General features: G+C 34.5%; 1 long non-coding RNA gene across 2 annotated transcripts in view; it reads left to right on the top strand.

The window, feature by feature from the left end:
• Positions 1-2,246, top strand: part of LOC116847434 — a 30,227-nt gene extending 27,981 nt beyond the window's left edge. The window contains exons 2-4 of one of the 2 annotated variants that reach the window (XR_004378760.1): positions 759-1,059; positions 1,575-1,806; positions 1,877-2,246. This is a non-coding gene — a long non-coding RNA (uncharacterized LOC116847434). Of the gene's footprint in view, positions 1-758; positions 1,060-1,574 lie in introns of both variants that reach the window. The other variant, XR_004378759.1, reaches the window with a different exon arrangement.
• Positions 2,247-11,427: the final 9,181 nt, after the last annotated feature.

The following is an 11,427-nucleotide window of genomic DNA, read 5'->3' as shown; positions in this document are numbered from 1 at the left end:
TCTCTCTCTCTCTCTCTCTCTCTCTCTCTCTCTCTCTCTCTCTCTTTCTGTCTGATTTTAGACACTTATTATTTTATATTTGAAAAATCATTTTAAAAATATATTTCATTAGAGTTACAACGAATAATGTCTGATAATTCGTGGAAGAACGCTTGCATACAGGTAGAGTTCGTCAAATTGAACAAAACTATACTTTAGAGAGCACGTGTCTTGAATTGTTTCATTTCGTCAATAATTTCGGCGACGTCCTTGCAACATCGCGACGGAGAAGTTCGCACTTCGCACGACCGCCGGAAGAAAAGTCAGAATCTTCGCGACATCTTACTCATCGCTCGGTAGTCGAGGACGTGAGCTGCATGGTGTTTGAAAAATGTATTACCCTTTTTTCAAATATATTACATTCTAGATTCAAATAAACAATTGCTTTACAAGTATTCAAAGAAATATTTTTTTAACTAAATAAAATTTGTTTAAAATTAATATATTTTTGTCAACATATATGCGTATTATATTTAACGAAGAATATAATAGTATACAATATATATTCTTTTATAAAAACCAATGGACATGGTAATATTTCGCGTGAAGTATAGTGCGACGCAAACCCGGCCGTGTGTACTTTTGCACACCAACTAGTTCAATACAGGTCAATTTATCGTTTTTGCTATAACGACTAAACTGGTGTGGTTCTGAATTGGTTCAATTAATTTCTTGAGATTACATTACTTAATGAAAATGTTTTTATTTTTGTCCTGTAGACTGAGTTACTCTAGTTCAAAGTCCGAAGTCATCAAATCCACAATCATCAAGAATTTGTCGGAAAATTGTGCATCTGAACCTCCTTCAACATCAGATGAACCTCCTGAACATCAGATGATGTACGAGAAGGATGACCTCATCGATTTCGATACTTATATGGAACTAATGCCAATGAGAAGTTGGAAATTCTGAAGTTATATATCGATAACCGACATCGATACTTGTCAAAATTAGGTTTGCTTTGGACGCTTTTGTGTTAACTACGACAAACTGGTAAGGGCCGGTTGTTCCAACTTCTTGGTAAGTTAATTGATAGTTAAAACAGTGTCTTTGTCTAACAAGGGAAAGTCCCGAAGTGATTCACTAGTTTTGGTTCAAAACTTATTCTGACATATTGTGACATATGGTATCACTAAGACAGGATGCAAGTTACAGCCTCTATCTTTGCGATATAACAAAATGTAAAATATGTTTTTTTTCGTAAAGTGCTATAATAAATAAATGTAAATAAGATTTGGAAATTTTTATTATCTACAAAGATACAATAATCCGAAATTATACGTAGCAAAATTTTTTGAAAATATTTACTTTTTAAGTCAATTGGTAGAGGGAAAAGGAAGCAAACCGGACATAAAAAAATTTTTTAATAGGTAAAGAAATCAAGTAAAATCATACTACTGTATAATTATAAAAAATCGAATTTGATATGAAAAAGGGAAAATAAAAAATAACCGATCCAATATGGTCGAATCACATTTAAAAAATAAGTTAAAAAATAAAAAAATATATTATACCGCCATTTTGTTATATCGTAGGAAAACAAGGAAGGAAAATGGGTCCCATATGAACTGAAGCCATGAGACATTGAAAGGCGAAAAACCATCTGCGAAATTCTGCTTGCTAGGCAACAAAGAAAGGGGTTTTTGCATCGTGTCATCACTGGGGGTGAAAAATGGATATATTTTGACAATCCTAAACGTCAAAAAACCATTTGCGACCCCGGCCAATCCTCAACATCGACGCCAAAGGATTATCCACGAAAAGAAGGTAATGCTTTGTATTTGGTGGGATCAGAAAGGTGTTGTGTACCATGAGCTGTTAAAATCTGGTCAAACAGTCACAGGGCATCTCTACCGAGGTACAAATTATCCGTTTGAGCCGAGCATTGCACGAAAACGACCGGAATATGAAACGAGACAGCATAAAATGATTTTGCTTCATGCAACGCTCGACCTCACGTCACAAAACTTATTAAGGAAACATTAGAAGCACTTCGCTGGGAAGTGCTACCCCATGCGGCTTATTCACCAGATTGTGCCCTTTCCGACTACTACTTGTTTCGGTCGATGGCACACGCACTTGCTGAGGAACGCTTCAATTCTTATGAAAACGTCGAAAAATGGGTTTCTGACTGGGTAGCCTCCAAAAATGAGTCATTCTTTCGCCGCGGAATTCGCTTGCTGCCCGAAAGATGGGAAAAAGTCATCGCTAACGATGGACAATATTTTAATTGATGTATTTTTTTATTTTCTTTCTTAAATAAAACCATATTTTTTATTTTTATAACATCAATGTTATAATTTCCTACTTAAGGGGGGAAACTATAGAGGGTCACAAAAATCTAATTTTTTTTTTGTTTTAATTAATAGTATTATATGTATAGAATATATTCCCAAAGTTTTGTTTTGAAATTCAAAATCTAAATGGTCGTACAGAACCATTTCCCGCAAGCAGGTACGAGTGCGTGAGGCGAGGTCTGAGCGCACAGTGACTCGCAACGGCTTTGTTTCGAAAAACTCGTTTGAAAAAACGGAAAAACCATTCTAAGAAAGATCTGTTAGAAAGATGCTTAGATGGGCACACAAAAAATGTGAATAATAGTTTTAATAGTACGATTTAGCAGTTAACTCCAAAACATGTACATTCTGACCTTAAAATCATCGAAATCACTGCCTGTATCGTCGCTGGGATATTTAATGAAAACTACTTTGCTGTTTTGAAGATAATGGAAATATTAAAATTGGACCTCTATGTAAGTTATATGCTGATAGTAAGGACCCCGAGCGAATAAAGAGACAGAAGCTCGGCAGCCTAAGTTGCAAAAAAAAGCTTGAATAGCAAGTAAACGACACCAACTTGAGCAAAATGACTTGTTTGAAGAAGCGGAAGGTTTACTGTATGAGGCAAGAATAGCGGATTAGCAGAAAATAGCTGTAAGTTTACAATTTTCTATCTGAAACTTTAAACGCTAATTTTTCTCGAAAAGACTTCTTCCAAACTAGTGTGCAAGATAATTCAAAAACTATTTGACCAGTCGAGTTGCCCTTTTACATACATTTAGTTTATTATATTTGTTAGTCGATGAACCTATAAAATTTATATTATTTATTTAAACTTTTTTGCATACATAAAGATGGATTTTTATGAGTAAAGATCGAACTTTTGATTCAAGGGTTGTTTTTTTGTCAATTACAAAATTTTTTTTTTAACTTGTTCAGGTTCATCGACAAATTATGTCCATAAAGAATAAAAAATTATTACCTATTTTGGTTTCAGACGAATACAACAGGAGCTAGAGTGCACACCGTTTTGCGCCGACTCTGCCGCGACGCTCAACATTTCTTTCACTATATACAATTTATAAATATTTTTCTTAACTTAAAAATATTTTTTAATACTTTAATGTACAAGCAAAAACACAACAAAGTTAGGAAACGATTAGATAAGTATATTCTTCAAAAAAAATTGTCGAAAATGCCCTTATTTTTTACGTTCTATAGTGTTTTCCCCCTTAAGAATGTAACTAACACGCATTATGTTACATTTATATTGTTGAATAGGAAATTATAACATTTATATTATGTTACTGTTAGTGTTTACTAGGTTTGAATTTCTCTTTCTGTGTATAAACAGTATTCTTCTTGAATTCATAAAGTATACATCTATGCTCGTATAGTATAACTCTATATAATACTCTAAGAAGTAATACTCTAAGAAGTTCTGAAGAACTCCAATCATGGTGCATGTAACTTCCTAAATCATTCTTATGATATTCTTCCACGAATTCCTAAAGAAGTACAATTCAGGAAAGGAGAAAACTTTAGGAACACTTAAAGAATTCATCGTGCTATCTGGGAGGAAGTTTACCGGTTACCCAAGTAATTTCATCACATGCTATCACAAGCCATTGTCTGCGGGCTATACGGAATAAAAACCGTAAAAAATTCAATTTAATCATACAAAACGAGGACATGAACGAAAATCCTCGTCGAAGACGAAGAGACATGGATAAAAATCAAAAAGACCGTCACTACTCGAGTTGTGGACGTGAAGCTGCAAATGTCTAAACCATTGGAATCGCGTAAAATAAAATTACATATAATAACAGAATTAGAATCGACACATATGGATATTAATACAAACACTCGTCAGTAACATACACTTATACGAACATATAGGATTCTGTTCTTGTGAAACTCGGAGATCTGAGTTGATAAAAATGATAATTTATCATTAAATACAATATGAACAACAGAAATTTTCATAACCTTATCGATATCCAATCTAAGATATCGTTAAACCCAGCACTAAGATTTTTTATTTATCTCACTTCAATCTTCATTACTTCTAACGAATCCTATAATTGTTTATCCCCGAAAACTTTTAGCTTTCGGACTTAATTACTTTATCCGAAAATTCTAAAAACTCATTTCTATTTCATCCTCTAAACGTTCAAAAATTTCATCCACAACAGTTCTAAAAATCTCCGTAAAAGTTCTATGTTATTCCGAGTACTAATTTTACCGTAAGGGGCGATTCTTAAGAAAAGTTGAAAAAGATTAAGGATCAGCGAGAAGTCATCAGAATTACCAACTTGCTGATTTAGAGAACCGCGTTATTGTCTATTTCCTCAGTTTTTGCACAAATTCGCAAGTATCTCCATATAATTCCCCTTTTGTTTTTTATCTATCTTCTTTTTTTTTTTTTCCTTCCTTCTCATAACTTATTCCTTTAGTCCAGATCATCATAAATTACAATAGCACAATGAATTCCTAAAGTATTCCCAAAGTATTCTTCTTCCTTGAACGATAATTATTTAAGAATTCGTAAAAGTATATTTAGTTAGTAGGAACGAATAAGGAATTTACACCATTATAATGCACCATTGAATTCTTGACAACTTCTTAAAGTATTCATTTTGAATTATTTACGTATACAAAAAATGTATACTTTATAATTTTTTACATAGTAATATGTATTTTTCTAATAGAAACTATTTGTAAATGTCATAGTGTTTGCTGTATTTTACTTGAAAATTTTAGATTACTTGATTCCAATATTACATTACGTTGAAAAATTCTCACTGGTACTGGTGGAAATTCGAATTTGCCCGAGGCACTTCTGGATTATGAGTCTTGCTTTAGGCACTACACTACTTCTTCTATCGATATAAACGTTTTACATTTTATTTATATGTATTGTAAATAACACAGTAATATAATTTATTGATAATATAATTTTTTGATAATATGATTTAATAAAATAATTTAATTTTAATAAAAATTATATTTTTTGCGTACTTTTATTGTTAATATAATCCTTAATTAATGAGGTGAGGTCTACAAAATCCCGCGCATTCCATTTCGTTATCTTTAAATTTTTATGGTAAAAATTTTTTTGTTAACTATTATTAGATCGACAAAGTCATAAAAGATTCTATAAACTTTGAATAATTATAAAAAAGTACAATTAAATAAAGAAAAATCTACCTTATTAAATAAGATTTAGTTAATTTAATTAAATTCATGTATAAATATATAAAAATTAACGCTTACTATAAACGATGGATTATCTGTCTAACCATAAAATGTAAATAAGATTAAATAATAATAATAATTTCTCACGAATTCTCAGAGTATCCCAAGTAATGATTCGCGAAATATTCATTATAACACGATAACCAAGCGTACTATATTGGTTCTGTGCTACTTAATATCAAAAGTAGAAAATGTGCGCATGGTGTCATCACGCAGTGCAGTATTCTGTCATTCTGTCAACGTGCATAGAGCTTTCACAATACTCGCTCAACATGTCAATATGTTGCGCTGTCACTGTACTTGTCATATGCTGCTGCATCTGGATAGCACGACAGCATGCATGCGCGCACCGTGCGATTATCGTGTAAACATTTGGTTATTGGAGTATTTATCAAGTAAAAACGATCAAATAGACTGACATAATGTCGCTGTCTATTTACTTTTTTTCATATATGCATCATTTCTATATATAGATACGTGAATGCGTTGTTGTCGATATTCCAATACTCGTTCTCATCAAAATATATCATTTTTGAGAATACATCTTTGCAAGCGCGAGAATTGTTTAAAAAACTGTAAAAAATTACACCAGAATGTGTTCTAGATGGTAACAATATATGACCTAAATAACGTGCAATAACATGATCGACTTTCGACCCATACGCGAGAATCAGACTTTCCTACGATGCTACGTTGGATCCAACGTTAAGAACGCGACTTTGGGCTATTGGAAAATTATTTTTAAGATTCTGAGCGTGTTACTGAGGGAGTAGAGTGACATTAACTTTACATTGTCACCCGAGAGACCATATAGGGCGAAATACTCACACTTGACGTCATTTTCGAAAATATATCTTTGCACACACACAAACGTGAAAATTTTTTTTAAAAACTGTAAAAAATTATTCCAGGCTTAACTAACTCGACTTAATAAATTAGCGAAGACTCAAAACACATTGGTTCGAATCTCGGCTTAATAGTTTAGCGCGGAGTCAAAACACTCTGGTCTCGGCTTAATAATTTAACGGGAAATTAAAACATTTCGGTCCAAAACTTGGCTTAATAATTTAATTTGTTGTTCTTAATTTGTCGTTTTGTCAACAACAAGCGCGTATACATAAGAAAATATTTCCGAAGAGATAGTATGTCGTATATAATATGACATAATAAGTTATAAATTATAATAATCAAATAGTACATATACAGTATACATAGGGTGTATATAAAACATATATAGAGCATAAAAAAGACATTTATAACATATATAGAACATATAAATACGACATGTTAAAATATATCAGTTTAATGTATCATTAAGAAATAATCCGACGAGAAGGAAGTCTGCCGAGTCGAAATTTCAATTGACTATCGTTATGCAAGAATGATTGCCAATTAAAAAAATTATAAAATTCATCCAATTCAAAAAATTATAAGATTTTATCAATGGATACTCCATTCACATCTTTTTACACCAAACGAGAAAAATTTAAGCGTTATGGATCCTTGAAATAAATTAAGAAATAGTTTTTTTATTTTTTGGCAGTCACGTCTTTTTTGCATATTTTTCTAAGGATTGAGCTAGTCATTACTCTTAAAGAAATGGAAATGCTTGACTCGTTGAACTATTGCGAAAATGTCACAGCTAAATTCTTTAGTTGAATCATTCTTACGTAACTCCGGCGAATTGCAAATTCCAATTCTTACTTTACTTCCCGTTGGAATTAATGCAATTTACGTCTACGTACATGTAATCTACGTAAAGTGACGCTTTGTGTCTACTATATGAGCGTCACTTTACGTAGATTACATGTACGTAGACGTAAAGTGACGCTTTGTGTCTACTATATGAGCGTCTAAATTAAGCGCTCACCATTGCGCGTCGCCTTATGGTGTCCAGAGTCCACCAGCTATCCTGTCGCTGCATCTGACACTGCAATAGTCCTCGCGTCTCCCGTCGCCTGTAATTCACTCCCGACTACGGTAATCTAACGGAGGTTTCACGAAAAAGCCCGTCTCTCTTGAGGAATACACTTCGAGTCGCGAATTGCGTATGAAATATCGCGAACTACGACTTCGAAGAAATGTCGGCTTTTCGGATAAACGACGAGTATGTGTGACGAATTCAGCAACGGTCCGATCGAATTGTAGGGTATCGTTTTGATACACGCACGGTGCGAATCGCTTACGAAGAAAATGGAATCCACGAGCAAAGGGAACACGCGACGCGAATAGAAAGCCGATCTTGCAAAATCTGTCGACGCGCGGGCGAAGTAATCAGTGCGAAATTCTCGTACGTACGACACGGAATATCCCTAATATAACGTTTCGATGGTGCAGCGTAGTAGGCTACAATACAGTTCCGCAATGCTTTTGCGAATAATAACTCAACAATATTCGCGGAATTCGCTCTGTGAAGTACGCTCGCGACTCTTCCGCAAATACGACCCGATGAAATTCGCAAACTTATCAAATTAATCATCGCAAATGAATGAAAAATAAAAAATTAGAAAATTGTGACAAGTTAGAGATAAAGATTGTGTTCAAAATTCACACGAAAAAAAATGTTACCGCGTGAAACATCTGTCTTCGTTCAATGGAACTTGTCGCGCGCCGTGTAAATAAATAAACTACTCGCATGCAGTACTGCACAAATGTGCTCGTGTACGCCACAGCGTGCGAGGAGAATTGTCTCTTCCATGCGGCTTCTCCTAACGCACACAACGCTGCTGCTCCGTCTATTAGTATGAAGTTTATACCGATAGGAGAAAGCGCATGGAGAGGACACTTCTGCTCGCACGCTGTGGCGTGCACGGGTAGATTTCTGCAGCACTGCTCACATGTCTGACGTGTGTACATCGCGTTTTTCGCAAGTGATCAACGCTTACTAGCATTGTCTCTATTGTGTTCCGCGTTAGGAAACTCTAACTGTAAATGAAAAATTGAAATCTGAAAATTTTCCGACGATCGTGAAATTAATTTTGCTAGCAGTTTATATAATTATGTTAGATCGCTTCGCGCAGGTGCCGTACGATATCGAATTTCACTTAATAACAAAGTACGAACTTTACTTTATGAAATACAATCACGATTCAAGCTCACACGAGAGAGAAAATTGAGAAAATTAACGACTGGCGGAAGATCTATGATGCCGGTGATGTGATTGCGCAATTTTGTGGCGCAATCTTTGTGACGCAATCTTTTTGTGCGTTGGCGTACTGCTCGAGACATCTGGAAGATCGTATTCAATAAAGCTGAATAAAACTGAATTTTACAAAATTTTGAATGTTCAGAGCGTATACTCAATACATTAAGTACTACTATAATCTACCAGATAGTGTTGGGACTTGATTAATCAAAATTTCCTCCGACCAAAATTGTCGACCGAACAATAAACTAAGGTAATCAATTAATAAATATATGTACATTGGAAGAAAAATATTTGAACATTTATTTGCCAAATTTATATAAAATATACATTATCACTAATATTATTATTTGAAAAAACGATCTTCCAATTGTTTCGAGCAGTGTGATTTTTATTAGACGGCACGTACACATATTACACTACACCAAAGTAAATCGCATTGATTCGATAAGCATGCACAACATCGAAAGACTTTTTGTCTTTTTATTATTGTTATATGTTTTTTGTTTTGATTCACAAAAAAATTTTAAGTTAGTTGTTTGTTAGCACAATTCGTAGGTTATACAAAATTTCTGCGATGCATATAAAAAAAAAAAGGAAATAACAGCTCACTACAAAATGTTCTGAGGAATAACGTCAAATCTTCAAAAATATGCTTAGAAGCTTTAGAAAACCACAGTTTCTTATGGAAAATTGCTATTACTTTTTGCTAAAATGTAGATAAAACAGAGCAGTTTACATGTCCATAATAGTTCACGGATACTACTCTAGCGGCGCTGGTGCTACAATATACAACTATATCGCTGTGTACGCTATTAACGCTACCGCGTTCTTTTATCTTTAGGTTTGTTCGTGTCGCATGCCTCAATGTGCTCGGGTGTATATCAGTTGGACACGGGGCAATTGGACACAGTCCAATCACAAGTCGCCGTTCCAAGGGACCCTACAAATGTCTCTAATCACACGGTGCTGTGATTGGCTGTGTCCAAATGCACCGTGTCCAAGTGCACCGCTCCCGTTACAAGCAGAGTCGTCTTACTTGGGTGTATATCAGTTAGACACGGGACAATTGGACACAGTCCAATCACAAGTCGCTGTTCCAAGGGACCCTACAAATGTCTCTAATCACACGGTGCTGTGATTGGCTGTGTCCAAATGCACCGTGTCCAAGTGCATCGCTCCCAGGTACTTTGCACTAATGATAAGTAGAGGCGCCTTATTTCACGTATGCTGCTTGTCAGTAACTACTGTTAGAGTTGTTTTGTTTACGTGTTCTGTTTTCCAGTAGTTACATGTAGAGTTGTCTTACTTGATGTCAACTGCTTTGCAGCAATGACAAGCAGAGGCGCCTTACCAATGCTGCTTGTCAGTAACTACTATCAGAGTCATCTTTTTTTTATGTATGCTGCTTTGCAGTAGTTACAAGCAGAGTCATCTTATTAGATGTATAGTGTTTGTCAGTAACAACTGCCACATGTCTTTTTTGCCGTACAAGATGCTTCTCAATTGTTATTGCCACACTTGTCTCATTTAACATGTACTTCTTGTCAGTAAGTATTTGTACAGAAATTTTTGTTTTACATATGCTTCTTGCCAATGATTTACATGTATGGTTCTTTTGCCTTTAATAATATTTGTTGGCAGAAACATGTAAAGTAAAGCACACTCCTGTAGAATAAATTCTCTTATTTCAACCATTGAGTGATTATTTTCAGTCAAAAGTAAAAGTAAATTTTGTGCATTTGAATCGATTAAAACATTTATGTCCAAGCTATAAAAGAAACACAACTTTAGATATGTATGTCGACTACATGTGTCGTTAGCGCCATCCATGTGTGAAACCCGGAAACTTAGTTGCGCACCTATTTACTCTTGTGATTTCGACTGACACTACTTTCACTACATTGAGTAAAAATACTGCAATTTTTTACTTCAAGAAATGTACCATTACTGTTTTCAAAAAAAAAAAAAGAAGAAAAAAAAATATATATATATATATATATATAAACGGTATTACAAGTAACGCTTTACATTCTAACTCCGCAGATAGCGCACACATTCGAAAACCGTGTATAATCGGTACTTGGAGGCCGAATAATATATTTCATTAATAGACCGAGCGTGTTCAATTTTTCAGCATCAAAGCTCGGCTAAAAATAAACATAAAATATTAGATAAATAGAGAGAAGAGGTAAAAACCGAATACTTTTATCTTTCTGATTGCACGCTAAAAGAAAAACGGAAATACGAGTTTCGCTATCCATCTCTTTCTCGTCATCACAACTGGTCTTTTATATTCAGTCCATGTTACGACTATGAATCGAAGTGAATATGTACGCGGCTCTCATTTGTATGTGTTATCCTGTTTATAACGATTTATATAAGGCTACGTTTGACATCCAGTAAATTCGACGATCACCCTTACATGGATGTATGTATGTATGCATGCAAATGGACGGGGAGAAACGCTTGCCAAATGCTAAGAAGTGTCACAAGGAGATGCCACAACCTGCTACATTGATTTCCGAATAAGTTATAGCATGTTCGATAACTGCGATGTTGAGCATAAATATTCTAATGTGATTTGTTCAAGTCGGCCTTTGTTAATGAGAAATTATAGTATAAAGTTTGAGTCACGGAGCTGTAGCGTACATAGGCCGAAAGTTGCGATTCTCTTTCAGCGAGGCGGCGTAACTGAGCAAACTA

This window comes from Odontomachus brunneus, unplaced genomic scaffold, assembly GCF_010583005.1.
Source record: "Odontomachus brunneus isolate Ranch 3 - 2012 unplaced genomic scaffold, Obru_v1 Obru_scaffold_077, whole genome shotgun sequence".
NCBI lineage: Eukaryota > Metazoa > Arthropoda > Insecta > Hymenoptera > Formicidae > Odontomachus > Odontomachus brunneus.
The sequence above is the reverse complement of the archived record's forward strand: the minus strand, read 5'-3'. Positions and strand labels throughout refer to the sequence as shown.